This window comes from Canis aureus, chromosome 18 (assembly GCF_053574225.1).
Source record: "Canis aureus isolate CA01 chromosome 18, VMU_Caureus_v.1.0, whole genome shotgun sequence".
Taxonomy (NCBI): domain Eukaryota; kingdom Metazoa; phylum Chordata; class Mammalia; order Carnivora; family Canidae; genus Canis; species Canis aureus.
Window position 1 is genome coordinate 3,391,170 of NC_135628.1, and position 18,544 is coordinate 3,409,713.

Sequence of the window (18,544 nt, forward strand, 5' to 3'; positions counted from 1 at the left end):
GATATAGAGATGTAAGTGTTAACGTCTCAATGATAAGAACACAATATAATTAGAAATTCATAACCAAATAACAGCTTAAAATGACATAGGTCTCAATATTAGCAAAACAAAATATTAATAATCCAAGTATAAATATGAAACCAAGAGAAAATGTATGAAACACTTATATACACAATAAATTACATAGAAAATTTATGCAAATATTTAATGCAGTGCTTAGAGGAGTAATAGAGCTTTGAATACATTATTCACAGAAATTAAAAAACGGAAAAAGAGTTTCAATACTTTGCATACATTATTTATCAAAAAATAAATAGGAAAGAAATGAATTACATATTCAACCCAACAACCAGAAAAATGGAACAAAGGAACATCAAAGAAATAAGTAAAAATAAAATAATAAAGTACAAGGCAGTAAATAAATTAAAGAAAAAAAACAATCAAGAAAACAAAAGATGGTACTTTGAAATAATGGATAAGTTAAATAAATTTCTGGAAAGTTTCATAAGGAAAAAAAAAGATATAAATGAATGGAATGAAAAAAGGACAGTTATTTTAAAAATAGAATTACTAAATTTAAAGACAGTTATTTTAAAAATAGAAGTTACAATTATTTTAAAAATAGAATTACTCAATTTCTTAAAAACCACAAAATGCCAAAAGTGTATAAGAATGAACTAAAATTTTTAAAATATATATATATTGAAGAAATGGAAATGGTAGCCATAATCTACTTTGCATAAACAAATGCCATGCCCAGATGATATTTTAGGGGATTTCTGGTAGTCCTTCAACATACATTTAATCCCATTTATATGAGATGGTACAAATAATAAAAATAAGTAAAAAGGAAAGGTAAGAGAGATTTGTTTACTTCAGAATATCAGGCCAGGGTTACCTTACCAAAAACAAGAAAACCGAAAACCACCTATAGGCCTAATTAATAGGTAAATATGTATGAGATGATAAATAGAACCTCAGCTAATTGAGTGCAATAATGTATTAAAAATTCTGCATGGTGACCAAGTAGAACGTAACCACCATCTCTTTCCTGCATCACTGCAGTATCATCCAAGCTGGTCTCCTAGCTCCCACCCTCACCGCCATATAGTCTTTTCTCTAACCCAGCAGTGCTACCTTCACTGCAGGTCTACGGTTCTGTCAATTCTCTCTTTAAAACTCTATCCACTTCCCAATTTATTCAGAGTAAAAGCCAAAGGACTTCTGTGACGGTTGATTTCATGTGTCAGCTTCAGTCCATCACAGAGAACCAGGTATTTGGCTAAATATTATTTCCGAGTGTGAGAGTATTTCTGGATGAAATTAGCATTTGAAGTAGTTAATTTGGGAAACAGGTTTACCCTCCTCAATCCACTGAGAACCTGAATAGAACAAAGGCAGAAAAGAAAGGATCTGGCCCTTCCTCCTTGATTGTGCTGGGACACACGTATTTCCCCCTTGATGCTCCTGACTCCAGCATTTGGACCTTCAGACCCAGACTGGACCATACATTGTCCACTCCCCTGGTTCTCAGACCTTAGGACTGGGACTAAATTATACCACTGGTTTTCCAGGTTCTCCAGCTTGCAAATGGCAAATTGTATGACTCTGCAGTCTCAACATGTGAGCCAAATTCTTTATTCCTTATAATCTCTTCATACATGTGTGTGTGTGTGTGTGTGTGTGTGTGTGTGTGTGTGTGTATCACGGTTCTGCAGAGAAACAGAAACAATACATTACATAAATGCACCTAAATATTATACAAAGTCTGTCCCATCACCCTCCCCAAAATCTCATGCTTACCTTCATCCCCTACCATCACTTAGACTCTGTTTCAACCACACTGGACCTTCTTGTTCGAATACCTCAAGTCTGCTCCTGCCTGTGACCTTGGTCACCTGTTCCTTCTGTGTGAAACAGTCTTTCTCAAGTTACTCCACTGGCTTATCCTTCAATTTCTTCAAGTTTCTTCTTAAATACAACAATATCAGAAGCCCTTTATTTGACGAATGTTATAGAGAAGTGTAAATACCCACATGCCTTGGCATTGTCCATTCTGTTTTTCTAGATTTTTCCAACAACAACACTCACCATCTACCCCAATGACAGCAGTTTCTCTGTTTTGTTCACTGAGGTATCACAGTATCAATAGAAAAAAATGAACAAAGATAAAAATGAGAAATACATGGAAATCCAAATGGCTAGGGCCTACATCAAAAGGAGGTTATGGATAAAGAAATTGTGGTTTATGTATACAATGGAATATTCCTCAGCCATTAGAAATGACAAATACCCACCATTTGCTTCAACGTGGATGGAACTGGAGGGTATTATGCTGAGTGAAGTAAGTCAATCGGAGAAGGACAAACATTATATGTTCTCATTCATTTGGGGAATATAAATAATAGTGAAAGGGAATATAAGGGAAGGGAGAAGAAGTGTGTGGGAAATATCAGAAAGGGAGACAGAACATAAAGACTGCTAACTCTGGGAAACGAACTAGGGGTGGTGGAAGGGGAGGAGGGTGGGGGGTGGGGGTGAATGGGTGACGGGCACTGAGGGGGGCACTTGACGGGATGGGCACTGGGTGTTATTCTGTATGTTGATAAATTAAACACCAATAAAAAATAAATTTATTAAAAAACAAACAAACAAACAAACAAAAGGAGGTTAAGACCACAGACCCTGGAACCAAAAAGCTTGGTTTGAATCCTATCTCAACTATTCATTAGCTGTGTGATGTAGAATAGATTTCTTACCTCTCTGTGCCTGTTCCCAATATATGTAATTGAGATAAAATAGTGTCTAGATCACACATAAGTTATTATGGGTTGTAACCAGGGCTAATTGAATTAATATAACTTATAATTAAGAGTTTTAAAGAGTACTTGAACATAGTAATTGCTGCATAAATGTCATGAAAATATACTTAATTACAAGCAATCAGAGAAATTCTAATTCAAATGAAAATTAAAAAAAGAAAATATCCATAAAAAAGAAAATATCAGAAATTGGAGAGATAGGTGGTAAAAATGTAGATTCATATATGAAAAAATGAAAACTAGAATGTATATTCTAAGGAAATGAAATTCCTTAGAATTTCATTAGAGAGTGTAAATAAACTGACAGTGACTAAATATTTAACTCTCCAGTATCAAACACTAGGCCTTATTTTTCCCAACATAGCATGGGACTTGAAACTTCAAAGAACCTCAAATGAGTGTTTGTTTGAATAGAGTCATATTTCATTTCCTAATGAAGGATGTCAAATCCCTGTGACATCACTCAGAAAAGTTAGGTACCTGGTGTACCCCATGATTTAACAAATTACTGATGGGTTTAAATGCCCCCAAAAAACACACTGACGTGTATAGGGATGGTCATTGTAGCCCTGCTTGTGATAACAGGAAGTTGTAAACAAGAATGATGGGTATCAATAGCTACAACATTATACATAATATGATAAGGTGTATCATGGGACACTAAGCAGAAGGCAGAAATACAGAAAACAATACTCAGAAAAAAAATTTTTTTCAAAGATATGAACAGATCTATAGATATATATATCCTAATACTAAATACATATAAGCCGATAGCTATAAAGAGGAATAAGCTTTTGGGATAGGGTAAGTACATAATTCAAGTAAAGAGATCTTCCTTAATGACCAAGAAACTGGACATTGACAGGCTGATGGAAGAAACATTTTAAAATATCAAGGACACCATGGCCCTCCTTAAAACACGCTCTGTCAGTTTTTCCTACCACCCTCCATGTTAAAGCCAGTCCTGAATATTATAAATATCTCTAGAGGTATAAAAATATTTTATCAGATGAACATCATCCAAAGGCAGGAATAGCAAAAAGAGAAGAAACTCACAAATGTGACATTCAGAGATTTTATATTTCTTATGTTATTCATTACCCCTGTCTACTGATTTCTAATTTGAACCCTAATGCTTAGGGCTCAGAATTAATGAGCACCTACAGGAAAAAAAAATGCAAACTAGGGTACTTTAGATAGTTGTTGGATAAAGAAAAGTGGTATTCAAGAACAGTGGGGATTATATTTATTGAAATTACATGCTACTATGTAAGAAAAAGAAATTCCAAACTTTAGTATAGAATTTGAAATTCTTCCATTTAACAAACATTCATTTGAGCTTCTTTGAAGTTTCAAGAACCATGCTATGTCGGAAAAAATAAGGCCTAGCATTTGATACTTAAAGAGTTAAATTTTTAGTCACTGTTGGTTTATTTACACTCTCTAAATTAATGCCATGGATATAAATTAATACATTTTATTCTAGTATGTCACCTTTGAATAGGGTCATATTTCATTTCCTTAACTCTTGGATTTTACAGTATTAAAATCTGAAGTTACTGCAAACAATTACATAGAAATAAATAAATAAATAAATAAATAAATAAATAAATAAATAAAGTATGTATGTCATGATCACTTCAATATTTGACAGTTGACCAATATCCTTGTTAGTTTTGGATGTTTTCTCCCCTAACGTTTATAGTATATTATTGCACAAATCCTTTTTATTCCACTGAAATACAGAGATGAAATTGTAAGAGGTTAAATACTATCTGGAAAAAAATGCTAGATTATATGACTGAAAAGTATGAATTATAAGTCATTTTACAAAGAATGTTACTACTGTCCTTTTAGCAGTGCATAGTCCTCTGAACTTAGCTCTACCACATTTCTGGGCTACTGGAGCGGAGCAAAAGGATGCGGCGGCAGAGAAAGGACCAGAGCCTAACAGGTAGGGAAATGTGAGTCCAGTTTCTGGTTTAGTAAACTGTTGGCACTCAGACTGACTTACCTTACGACAAGATACACTGGTTCAGAAAACTTATTTGAAGAGGCTCCTATGTTCTAGGTTCTATACGTAAATGGAGAAGCAAACAAAGCTACCTTGCCTTTGAAGAAACAGTCAAGTAAGAAGTAAAAAGTAAGTAAGTAAATAAATGAATAAAGTGAACTTACATAAAAGATCAATCAGTGTTAATTACCAGGAAGAAAAATAAAAGTAGGCTCAGAGATGCAGATTGACAGGTACACTTTTTAGAAATGGAGTCTGGGAAAGCTTTGCTGAGGAGGCAGCACTTGAGCAAAGTCCTAAATGAAATGAAGAAGTAGGAAATGCAAGTGAATAGGGAAACTGTTCACACGAAGAAAACAACATTTCAAAGGAGGGAATAACAAGTGAGAAGCCCTGTTGCAAAAATGACCTCTGTGATTTGGGAAATGGCAGGAAGGCCCAAGGGGCTTGAGTTCAATGGTCAATGAAGCGGCACCAAATCTGCTGTTGCTAAGATTTTATATTTCATTGGCTGTTTGAGGCTCAGGAGGAAACAAGAGAGACCCATGCAGAGGCTGACCCCTGGCAGTGGCTGCTTCTAAGAGTTGCAGGAGTGGGCACTGTGGAGCACAGTTAGATTTGGCTTGTTCTGAAGTAGAGCACCTAGCAAGGGCTGCCGTTGGGATGCTATTACCAAAACAGGGGATGGCAGATGGCATCAGGATTTAGGGCTGCAGCTTTAGGTGGCTGGTGGTATAATTTTCGGAAATGAACAACAACTGATGTGAGGGGAGGGGAAAAATAAAGAACTTAGTTGAGGACAGTTTGAAATGTTCATTTGGGAAAGCAGTGCTCTAAGCCCCTGAGCTCAGAAAATGAACCAGGGAAAAGGAGGAAGGGGTGGAGATAAGCACTCACCGGTGAGAAGATTCTGGATGGGATGAGTGTTAAATTTTCAAAGTCAACCCCTGACTTGAAAAACTGGCTCCAACAGAGGATTACTGGGTTTGTGAAACTTTCTGTGAAATATAATGGTGGATACCTGTCACTAACCATTTGTTAAAACTCTATACAATGTACAAGAGTGAGCAAACCTCAATGTAAAGTATGGAGTCTGGATTGTAATGATGCATCAGTGTAAGTTCATCAGTTGTAACAAATGCACCGCTCTGGTCCCAGATGCTGACAGCACAAGAGGCCATGAGTGAGTACGAGCGAAGGGAATATATGGAAACCCTTGCTACTTGCCACTCATTTTGGCTGTGAACCTAAAAGTACTCTAGAAAATAAAGACTACTACTTAAAAGTAGAAAGAAGAAAAGAAAGAAAAGATAATAAGAAAGAAAGAAAGAAAGAAAGAAAGAAAGAAAGAAAGAAAGAAAAGAAAGAAAAGAAAGAAAGAAAGAAAGAAGAAAGAAAGAAAGAAAGAAAGAAAGAAAGAAAGAAAGAGAAAGAAAGAAGAAGAAAGAAAGAAAGAAAGAAGGAAAGAAAGAAAGAGAAAGAAAGAAAGAAAGAAAGAAAGAAAGAAAGAGAAAGAAAGAAAGAAAGAAAGAAAGAAAGAAAGAAAGAAGAAAGAAAGAAAGAAAGAAAGAAAGAAAGAAAGAAAGAAAGAAAAAGAAAGAAGAAAGGAAAGAAAAAGAAAGAAAGAAAGAAAGAAAGAAAGAAAGAAAGAAGAAAGAAAGAAAGAAAGAAAGAAAGAAAGAAAGAAAGAAAGAAAGAAAAAGAAAGAAGAAAGGAAAGAAAAAGAAAGAAAGAAAGAAAGAAAGAAAGAAAGAAAGAAAGAAAGAAAGAAAGAAAAAAGTGTTCATTTGCAATCTACGTGGCAATGATGAGTAGACGACTGAATATATTTATTTGAATCTCAGGAGCAAAGGCACAATTAGAGATGTATGTTTAAGAGTCAGATTTTCTTTTCACAATTGAAGGTACTGAAATAAAGACATAAAAGCTCATAATAGTTCAGAGATATGTTTATCTAATTAGAACTGACATGTTTATGTATAAGTATGTATCTGTACAATAATCTAAGAGAAAAAACATCTGAGACACTCTAAAGAACTAGAGATAGCGGTAATCAGGACTGGAGAAAAGCTTTTCATAAACTCCCTGCTACAGACACAGCAACAAATATATTAAGTGATAAAGCTGTTATGAAACTATAATAAAAATGATTATCATATAAGCAATATGGTCCAAAACAGAACTCAAAAATCATTTCTAAATTAGTTCAAAGCATGGATTTTAATTATATAAATTTAAAGTGCCTACATTTTTAAGATTAAATACTAATATTTCAGATATTACACTTAAAAGAGGAAATTTTTTTTTTTTTTTTTTTAAAGAGAAAACAAGTGGTTGGCGGGAGGGACAGAGGCAGTGGGAGAGGGAGAGAGAGAATCTTAAGCATGCTCCATGACCAGGGTGGAACCCGATGCAGGGCTCCATGTACCGACGCTGAGATTATAACCTGAGCCCCTATCAAGAGTCAGATACTTAAACAACTGAGCCACTCAGCACCCCTAAAAGAGGAAATATTAAATGATGCTGGACACAAATAGCTGTATTTTATGAAAATACAAATAAATGGAATATTCTTTCAGGCTAATACTAGTAAACTTGATACCAGGAAACATTAAGGTAAGGGTTTGGAACAATTTTTAATGTTGTTAAAATTAAAACTATAAAAATATATTAGTGACTTCTTTAGTGATAATTAGAAAGTAATAAGAAAAAAATGCAAGGGGACCTGGGTGGCTCAGTGGTTGAGCATCTGCCTTTGGCTCAGGACATAATCCCAGGGTCCTGGGATTGAGTCCCAAATCGGGCTCCCTGGGAGCCTGCTTCTCCCTCTGCCTCTGTCTCTGCCTCTCTCTCTGTGTCTCTCATGAATGAATGAATGAATGAATAAATAAATAAACAAACAAATAAATAAATGAATAAATATTTTTAAAAAAGGAAAGAAAAAAAGAATTGGTCAATATTAGCTAAATTGTGTTCAAATGATCAGTAAGTGAACAAGAATTAGTGTTTAAAAAGATTCTAGCGTATTTCAAAACACATATGGATAATCCTGTAAAAAATTAAGACTTTATTACCTTAATGTCTTAAATAACAAGATATTTCAGAATTCTTTGCACTCTTACTTGGCAATTTCTAAAATTTACCTTTCCACATAGATGCAATTAAGCTAGACTTTCAGGAGTAAAGCGATAGTCTCGGAAAAAATAAATTGTTTTCCTGATTTAACTGCACTTTAGCTAAGAATCACTCATATATTTCATAGTTTAGACACCTCCGATATGTTACAGATATCTTAAAGTTGCTTCTAATTCAAGTTGCCAACACAGGGTAAAAAGATATTTTGCTTACAACAACAACTAAAGAAACTGAAACATTTGGATTTAACATGAAAACAAAATACAGGTAATCATCTTGAAAACTTGAATAAATAACTAATATTCAAGTATATTTAGGTGTCTGAGACTAATTTGCCCCTTTTTAATTTGTGTTTTTAATTATCATAACTAAAAATCACCTTTTTTGGTACATAGTTCTATGAATTTTAACACACATCCAGATACATATAACTAGCAATACAGTTAGAAACAGTTTCATAACTCTTTTCCCATGTAAACTCCCACATGCTGCCCCTTTAATCATATCTTTAGATAGGGTAGGGGGTAGGGAAGGATATAGCTACTCGTACGTTCCCACTCCCTATAATTTTGTTTTTTCAAGAGTGAAACTCTTCCTTCTTTATTTTTTTCAGACTGCATTTTGAGACTTAGTCCATCATTTTCTGAAAATCAAAATAAAAAATGTGTTCATAATGTTCATCCATCCATGGAAGGATTTTCTTGGAGTGTTTGTCACTTAGTCCTCTCTTTCCTGTTTCTTCTTTTAAAAAATATGTATCTTATCCTTTTTGATTACTTATTTTTGATGGGATTTGTTTTGAACTTTAGACAATTATTTTAAAGGTATATTTTTCTGGGAAAGATATAAGACTAGGGCCCAGACTTATCACCAAGTATCCTATTTTTATTTTATCCAGCATTTACTTCTAACCTAGTAAAGTTAGGCAATCATAGGCTTTTCAGTCAGGAAGCGTTTTCTTCTCACTGTCCAGTATGGAAAGGGACTGCTACTTGCAAATACGGTTTATTTGTTATTACTCCATATTTACAGCCACTGTCTGTATTCCTCAAAGCTAAATATAGTCTAGAGAGATGACCCCGACAGCAATTCTTGCACACCATCACTACTGTGGTAAACATAAGATTTAGGGCTCCCACCTCACGTGAGGACGATCCCTTTCATGAAAGGCACTCAGTTGGCTCATTCAGAGAAGCCACAGTGGCATCTGGTCTCTGCTTCCTACCACAGGAACCCCTGGTGCTCTCCCAGCTAATAGCCCTTCCGCTTATTATGTGTTGATTTAGGTAATCTAATCTGATCACAGATTTATATCTGGCTGTTCTTTTATACTGTAGATAATTTTTGAAAAAAGGATAGAACGTGGGTTACCTTCATGTCCCGACCTTCAAACTGAAAATATCAGGTGCAGCATTTTTCCCTAACAGCTCCTCTCAGCTTCCAAGGTTTTCCACAAGAGACCTGGACCATCTAAGTGGTGTAATCTGGCCAGATCTGAAAGCTCAGTTCCTGGTTATAACACAATCCTTTTATACTTGAGACTCATCGAGTTTTTCAAGGAGAATATATATAACATGCACTTGCATTTAATGGAACTTTGCAAACACCACGCTCTCATGTTTTGTTTCCTTTTTAATCAAATCTACATCCAGAGAAAATCAGTACGTGCAGAGATTTTCCCTCATCTTACCGTGCAGTGCCAACCGTAACTTTCCAAGATAAACTTTTCAAAAGCACATAGATAGAGATCTGGATAAAAATGTATTATCTAAAGCCTAATATGTAGTATTTTACTGCAATTAGTTCTTCTGCTTATTCACAGTATGCAGTTGAATGCCAGATTATTCAGAGCTTTTTAATTAAAAAGTGACTGTAAGTGATATATAATAACCACACAGTTGACACACAGTAATTGCATCATTATCACTGGTTCTCCCAAGATTTTTATAATAAATGCTGAAATGTCCCAAGAAGCCTATTGTAACAATATATACCATAAGAACTAACTTGAATTAATAGAGATCACCAGAGCAATTGCTTCCTTTTCACAGAAATTATGTGATCTTTTAGTTAATGTGTGTAGAAATCCAGTTACTAAATTGTCTTTCTGTGCAACTCAATAAAGACTTAAAATAATCATCTATTAAGAGACTTCAAGCAAAGATGTTCTAGAAATTTGAAGTCGTTTTCAAAATTGTAAATTTCAATGATTTTTATAAGCAGTGGCCTCAAATGCCCCTTTATGAGAGTTTCTAAAAAAAAAATTCTCTTAGTCCTACTCCCTTCAACACAAACAGATGTACGCATGCACATGCAAACTCGTTCGCATATGGGTGCAGACACATCCACACACACGCACATATACATCACACACACGGGTATGCTAGGACTCTTTAATGTATGCACTCTATACAACTAAATAAAAACTCAGTTCCTAATTGCAAAACAAACTTCCACCATGCAAAATAGTAGGATTTGACAAATATGACTATTTTCTATTTTGTGCTCTTGAAAAAATGTATCTAGATGTCTAGTGATGCCAGATACAGACTGCCATCTCCTGATGTGGATTTTAAATGTTTCAATCCTTCATTCATATTAAGGATTTTTAAGAATTTACCATCCAACAGTGGATTACATTCTTACCAACTATTACATGAATCAGGTATTTTATATTTTAACAATAAAGCATCCTCCATGCTCTCTGTCACAGTCCACCATGAAGTGGTTTCCTCTCATGCGGCCAAACTCCTCTCTTTTCCTCCTCTCCATCTATCTTTCTAAGCTCAACTCCCCCTATCTCTTGAGACACATTTGCTTTCAACACTACTACATTTCTCCATCTTTACTCATCACTGTATTCTTACAATGCTCCCTTTATTCTCTGACTACAGCTAATCATTAAGAGAGAGTCCATGCCCCACTGATTGTAAAGTTTTCTCTAACCTACCAACTGCTCATGTGTTCTCTCTATTCAATTCCTCCAACAGTTTCATCTTAACAATTCATCCACACATTTCATATACTTTTCTGTACAACTATCTTTACGTATATGCGTCGTATATCTCCCAAGTATATTATTATTTTAATAGACAGTAGAGGCAGACTTATCTTTCTAGTATTAAAATGTTCAGTGCAATTTTTCTATTAAATACATTTTACTAATTCAATGCGAAACTATTTTCTTTGTTTATTGCTCAATTGATGATAATGAGTCTTTAATGATGGCATTTTGGTTAAACCCCTAAAAAAAAAAAAAAAAACAGGAATTACTTCCCTTTGTCTTCCTTTTCAATGACATATCTATGCAAAAGATTAATCTCAAGAACAATTTAAAATTTCCATAATAATAGATATTATTTCTATTATTAGAAATATGTAAGGAATGTAACAGATGTTGAGAGAAGCTTTCTTTTGACATTGCTTTTAGTCTGGATATTTAAGATTTAGAAATATATTTTTAACATTTAAGAGTACTTAAGCAGGCAATGTTAGCCACTGGTTAAGAGGAAAGGATCAGAATCAAAGAGTCAGAGATCACTAACTTAATTGCTGTCTGACAATAGCAAATCACTAAATCTCTCTATAGTATACTGTGGTAGTCAACTCATGCTGCTGTAACAAAATACCACAGAATGGGTAGCTTAAACAAAAACATTTACTTTTCATAGTTCTGGAGTCTTCAAAGCCCAAGTTAAAAGTGCCAGCAGATTTGGTTCCTGCTCAGATCTTCTGGCCTGCTGATAGACCCTTCTCTGTGTGTCCTCCATATGGCTGAACAAGAAAAGGCTCTGGTATCTCTTCCTCTTTTTATAAGGATATTAATCCCATCATGGGGGCCCCATTCTTATGACTTCATCTAAACCTAATTACTTTCCAAAACCTCACCTCAAATACCATTTAGTTAAGGTTTCAATACATAAATAGGAGGTGAAGGGGGAGGGGAGAATCAAAGCATTTAGTCTATTAAAATACTCATCTATCCTAATGACATATGGAAGCTTTGAAAAAATTCTTACACAGAATCTGAGATTCCGTGGCATAAAGCCCTCCCCAGGTCTTTGTCTTATGTCCTCCAATTCTTCCCTCTGACCACTTGACTTCAGCAACACGGGCCTTTTTTAGTTGCCTTGAAACTGTTTTACTCTTGTTCTGTCTCCCAGGAAGTGTCTAGCCCAGGTCTTCACACTGCCAGGTCCTTCAGACTTCTCAGGTTTCTCTCAGATTCCATTTGCTCAGGGAGACATTCGGTGGCCAACCTTACTAACAGACACTCCAGATACTCCTTGTTTATCATCTCATATCACTTACTGTTTGGTATTTCCCTGTTCACGCGTGCACTTACTCTGGACTACTTTCTGTAATAAATGTTAAGATCCATAACTAGAGAGGTTTTTTCTGTCTTGTCCACTGCTGACTCCCCTGTATCTAAATTCCATTATGGCACAGAGCAAATGCTTATAGAATAACTAATTATTGATCTTTTTTTTCCCCTTAGAGAGAGAGAGAGAGAGGAAGAACATGAATGGGGTGGAGGGGAGGGAAAGACAGAAGGAGAGAGAAAATCCTAAACAGATTCCATGCCCAGCACGGAGCCCAATGTAGGGCTCAATCTCAACTCTGAGATCATGACTTGAGCCGAAATCAAGTAGGACGCTTAACTGACTGAGCCACCCATGCACCCCAAATTAATGATTTTAAATGTCAGAGCTTAGTATCCCACATAGAGACAGTCAATAAATGGTCCCTGTTTAATAATGTGCACAGATAATTATTTCAACTTTAACAAAATAATCAAAATAGCTGCAATTTAATCCTGAAGCTGAGAAAACATAAAAATTCTGAAATATAAAGCTTTCATCTAAGTCTATGTGAATTATGTATATTGTATATTTTTCAAACAATTCACCTTCTCATGTTAATTTCATGCATTCCACCCATATCTCTATTCCATTTTAACAATCACTTCCTTTCCTGACAGATTCACAGCACTGTGGCAATAAATGCAGAAATGAGTATCTACTCTAAAAAGATTCTACATCCTGTCCCTCCTTATGTCTCACTGTTTCCACACATCACTATTTGATTTCACTCAGGTTATTCTTCCCAATGCCTAATAATGCTTGCAAATTTCCACTCCCATGCCACTACACACATTACTCGTCTCCACAAACCTCTACTTACTCCATCCCACTGAGGAATTCTTTATTCATATTCTTTAAATTTTATCATCTTCTATCATACGCAATCCTTAAAACAAATCATTCCTTGATGCAGAATTAACTATACACTCACTATGTGGTTTGGCCCCACACAAACATTTCTACATCATTTACTACATTGAACAAATAACATTTATCTTTGTTTATGAATCCTATTTAATTATAACAAGGCACTTTTATTTTTTTTAAAGATTTTATTCATTTATTCACAACAACCACAGAGAGAGAGAGAGAGAGAGAGAGAGAGAGAGGCAGAGGGAGAAGCAGGCTCCATGCAGGAAGCCCGATGCAGGATTCGATCCCAGGACTCCAGGATCACACCCTGGGCCGAAGGCAGGCTCTAAACCGCTGAGCCACCCAGAGATCCCCACAAGGCACTTTTAAATATAAATATGTTACAAACTGATTCTCTACTCACAGCCAGTAGGCATACCCAGCACTGACATTTATAAGACTAAATTCAGAATTTTAGAAATTAGCAATTGTATAGGAACATGATGATTATCTGTTCTAAGGCCAGATGTGATTTTTTGCACATTTAAAAAGCATTTCAGAGAAGGGCATTTTATAATTTTAAAAGAGATAATCAACCAGATGTATATGACAACTACAAAATATATATGAGCCTAGCAACAGATCCCCCAAATACCTGAATCAAAAATGAGATAATTAAATGAAGAAATAGGCAACTCAACAATTAGGGTTGGAGATTTCAAAAAACCCCTTTCAATAATGGGGGCAGAAGATGAAGTAAACTGAACAACACTATGAACAAACTAATACCAATAGAAAGAATACTTCACCCCCAAACAGCAAAAAACCAATCTTCTCAATTTCACATGGAACATTCTTTACAACAGACCATAAATTAGCCATAAAACAAGCATCAGTACTTAAAAAAAATAAATAAATACTACAAAGTATGGTCTCCAACCACACCAAAATGAATTTAAAAAAAAATTTGGAAATTAACAAGTATGTAGAAATTAAACAATGTCAGCACACTTTTAAATAGATAATTGGTCAAAGAAAAAACACAAGGAAATTGGAGATGAATAAAAATAGAGTAAAATATACTAAAACATGCAGGATGCAAAAAAAAAACCCAAAAATAAGCAAACAAACAAACAAAAAAAAACCAGTGCTCACAGGTAAATGGGTACCTGCAAATATTTTTATTAAACAAGAAGAAAGATTTAAATTCAGTAACTTAACCTTTCACTTTAAGGCACTGGATAAAAATAGCAAAATAAACCCAAAACAATAAGAAGGAAAAATTTAATAAGGACTCAATTAAAAATAAATGAAATAAAGAATAGGAAAAATAACAGAAGAATTCAGAAAAACCAAACTGATTTTATGAAGGAACCAACAACATTAAGAAACTTTTAATACCGTAACCAAGAAAAAAAGAGAGATGAGTTAAAAGGTTATAATCAGTAATGAAAGACATCCAATGACAATCTTACAAAAATAAAAATAATTGTAAGAGAATATATATCCCAACACAGTAGATAACTGAGATGAAATGGATAAATTCTTGCAAAGACATAAACTACAAAAATGGATTCAAGAAATAGAAAAAAAACAAACAACAAAATATATATATATATATAAATATATATATATATATATATATATATGAAGTAAAGAGAATTAGTAATCAGAATATTTTCATGATGAAAATTCCAGGCCCAAAAGATAAATTTTACAAACATTTAAAGAAAAATCTATATCAAGTATTCACAAACTCTCCTAAAAAGTCAAAGATCAGTGAATATTCCCCAAATCATGCTACAAGAACAGTAATATGTTAGTACCAAAACCAGATAAGCATCACAAGAAAATTACACATATTGCTTACAAACATAAATGCAAACATCCTCAAAAATACCAGTAAACAAGTACAACAGTATATAAAAAAGATTATACAATTAAGCTAAGAATTTATCCCAGGAATGTAAGATTGGTTTAACATTAGGAAATCAATTACCATAGAGCAGTGTATCAACAGAATAAAGGCAAAAGCAGAGGAACACCTCAGCAGATACAGAAAAAGTATTTGACAAAATCCAACCAAACACATCTTGTGATGAAAATGCTCAACAAATTCAGAAAAGAAGGGAGACTGCCTAACTTTATTAAATGCAGTAAGAAAATCTGCAACTAACATATTTAATGAAGAAAGACTTACTGTTTTTGCCTAAGATCAAGAACAAGACAAAGGACATCTTTTCCCACCACTTTATTCAACACTCCACTGGAGAGTCTAGATAGGGAAATCAGGCAAGAAATTTGTTTAGAAAGGCAACCATATTAGAAAGGAAGCAGTAAAGATCTCTCTATTTGCCGGTAGCATGATATATGTAGAAAATCCTGAAAGATCTAGTACAAATCTATTAGACTAAATGAGGAGTTTAGCAAGGTTACAAGATGTCAGATTAATATGTAAAAGTCAATTATATTTCTATAATGTAAATGAATAATCTGAGAAATAAATTAAGAAAATAATTCTGGGGACACCTGAGGGGCTCAGTGGTTGAGTGTCTGCCTTTGGCTCAGGGTGTGATCCTGGGGTCTCGGGATCAAGTCCCGCATCGGGGTCCCCGCAGGGAGTCTGCTTCTCCTTCTGCCTATGTCTCTGCCTCTCTCTCTGGGTCTTTCATGAATAAGTAAATAAAATCCTAAAAAAGAAGATGAAGAAAATAATTCTATTTACCATAGCATCAAAAAGACAACACATGTAGAAATTCAACAAAACATAAAGCTTTTTTAAAAAAACGTTTACTCTGTAAATTACATTGCAGAAAAACGATGAAAGTTCTTAATAACAGACATTCCATGTTTGTGGTTTGGAAGACAATATAGTGAAGATGGCAATACTCTTCATATTCATCCTCAGATTTAACACAATCATTTTGAAAATTCTCAACTTTTTTCCCCTCACATACTGACAATCTGCTATTAAAATCCCAAGTAATGGAAATTCTAACAACATAAAAGCCAAACAATCCTGACAAGGAAAAAAATTGGGAAAGTCGTATTTCCCAATTTCAAAAATTAATAAAAAGCTATAATAATCAAGATAATGAAGTACTGGCAAAAGGACAATCATATTTTCACTAAGTTAAAGTATCGAGAATATCAATTTGAAAGCAGAATGTTGAATATTTAGACAGAAATAAAAATAATAAAGTAAAAGTGCCTTCTAAGTGCAAAATGGTGTTCTACAAGTAAATACACAGCAATCCTCAGAAAATATATTACAGTACTGTTTTTAAAAATATTTCATTAGTTAATTTATTTGCAGTCTTTTGATCATTATTAGAGGTGTATTAGGATACTTATAATTAATAATAAGATACAAGTTTCATTTAATTATTGATAAATATTTTCATACCTCCTGATAATCTAAATTTGTTATATTTGAATCCTAATATTCCTTATAAGAACAACCCTTTTAGAGCCAATGCAGGAGATGTATCTCAAGGGATATAGGCTGCAGCAAGGGAACAAGGAAAGTAACCAGGAAAGAACAATCAGAGTTAAAATAACCTAGTCCAAGTGGTGATGTCTGGATTGGTAGCATCAGCATCACCTGAAAATTTATTTGAAATGCTTATTCTTGGGATATAACCCAGAGAAGAAACTTTAGTGTGTATTGTAAGACAGACGTTCTCCTCCAGGTGATTCCAATGCACATAAAAGTGATCTATGGAAATAGTATGAGGCCAATTCCCTTATGGCAAGCCGTTCATTTCATTAATATTTTAATGGCTTTGATTAATCGTCAATAGCAAAGACTGAGAAAAAATATGATATAAAGAGTCTGAGGTCAACAGAACTGAAATGACTAGTCATATGTATAAAGCTAAAAGCAGAATCAGTTTATCTAAGATTGCCAAAAAGGGTTTAAAAATGGGGGTGGATTAAGGATTATGGAAAGCTACATGTGAAACATTAATCTTATAATCTTGCTTGAAATAATTTTTCCAGGGATCCCTGGGTGGCTCAGCGGTTTGGCGCCTGCCTTTGGCCCAGGGCGCGATCCTGGAGACCCGGGATCGAATCCCACGTCGGGCTCCCAGCATGGAGCCTGCTTCTCCCTCCTCCTGTGTCTCTGCCTCTCTCTCTCTCTATCATAAATAAATAAATAAATCTTTAAAAAAAAAGAAATAATTTTTCCATACATAGCTAGAAAATATTCATAGTAACCCCTATTGTTCCTCCTAGTAAAGCACCCTTTGGTAGAGATTTCAAATGGATATGGTCATTTTGAGGCACCATATCATCCACCAGTGCCCACAAATACCTAATGTGACAGTAAGATGGTCACAGATGCTTTGTCTTTACTCCTACCAAGAGAAGAGGTCTACTTATAATCTTAAATCTGTGAAGGCACTGTATGTACTTCACCAATAGAAAAGAACAAGTGTGACTTTCTATGCCCAGAACCCAAGACAAGGGCCACTTCTACTTCCAGGTTCAGGAAACAATCACTTTGGGAGCCCTGAAGCTCCAAAAGTGACCAATTATGCTGAGACAGCCCTAGATGAGAGGCTATGATATCGAGATATTCTGTTTAACAATCCTGGGTGTCTCCGGATTTCCAATAATTCCCAGATAAGGAGCCAGATATGTTCATGAAGCTACTCAGAACATTCCAGACCCTCTTATCAGGCGGCTGAATCTTGCCAAGTATCCTCAGTCTGTATCGTACAGGAGAAGCATTATCCAGTGGAGCCAGACTCCAAATTCCTGACCCACAAAGGTATAAGGTATGAAAGCACAATGGTCGTTTTAAGCCCTAAGTTTTAGAATAAGTTTTTATGCACCAGTAGATAGCCAGAACATATGAGTAGCCTCATCTGAAGGCAGGATTCATCTTTTTAGCACGTTGAAATTTCAACAGATGCCAACAACTTTAAGAGTGAAGGCTTGCAAGGGCTCTAGAGAATGATGTGAAGAGGTCCAGCACCATGCCTGAGGTCCTGGCCTCCTTGTCAGATTTTCTGTTCCTTGTGCTGTGGTAGATGTCCTAACAACACTCAGGATAAACAACACGACACATGTAGGAATAGCTTCATTAATCATGATTCAAATATTACAATTAATTCGTATCCTAATTCAAGAAGAGCTAGGGAGCATACTGTGAAAAGTCCAGAAATCATGGTATCTTGTTCTTTTTTTTTGCTTTTTTTTTTTCTTTGTTTGGTTTTATTTTTGTTGTTTTGTTGTTGTTGTTTTGCCAAAGAAGAATCAGAAATGAGTTTAGGGGACTGGGCCAAAGACAAAGCGAGTATTAATACATGACTCACTACTTATTTTTACATAGTATATTTACCTATGTT

At 34.7% G+C, this 18,544-nt stretch overlaps 1 long non-coding RNA gene across 1 annotated transcript in view; it reads left to right on the top strand.

Annotated features, from left to right (window-relative positions):
• The first annotated feature begins 2,275 nt into the window (after window positions 1–2,275).
• Window positions 2,276–18,544, top strand: part of LOC144288505 (uncharacterized) — a 683,266-nt gene continuing 666,997 nt past the window's right edge. Inside the window, exon 1 of the long non-coding RNA XR_013356372.1 lies at window positions 2,276–2,344. This is a non-coding gene — a long non-coding RNA (uncharacterized LOC144288505). The remainder of the gene's footprint in view (window positions 2,345–18,544) is intronic.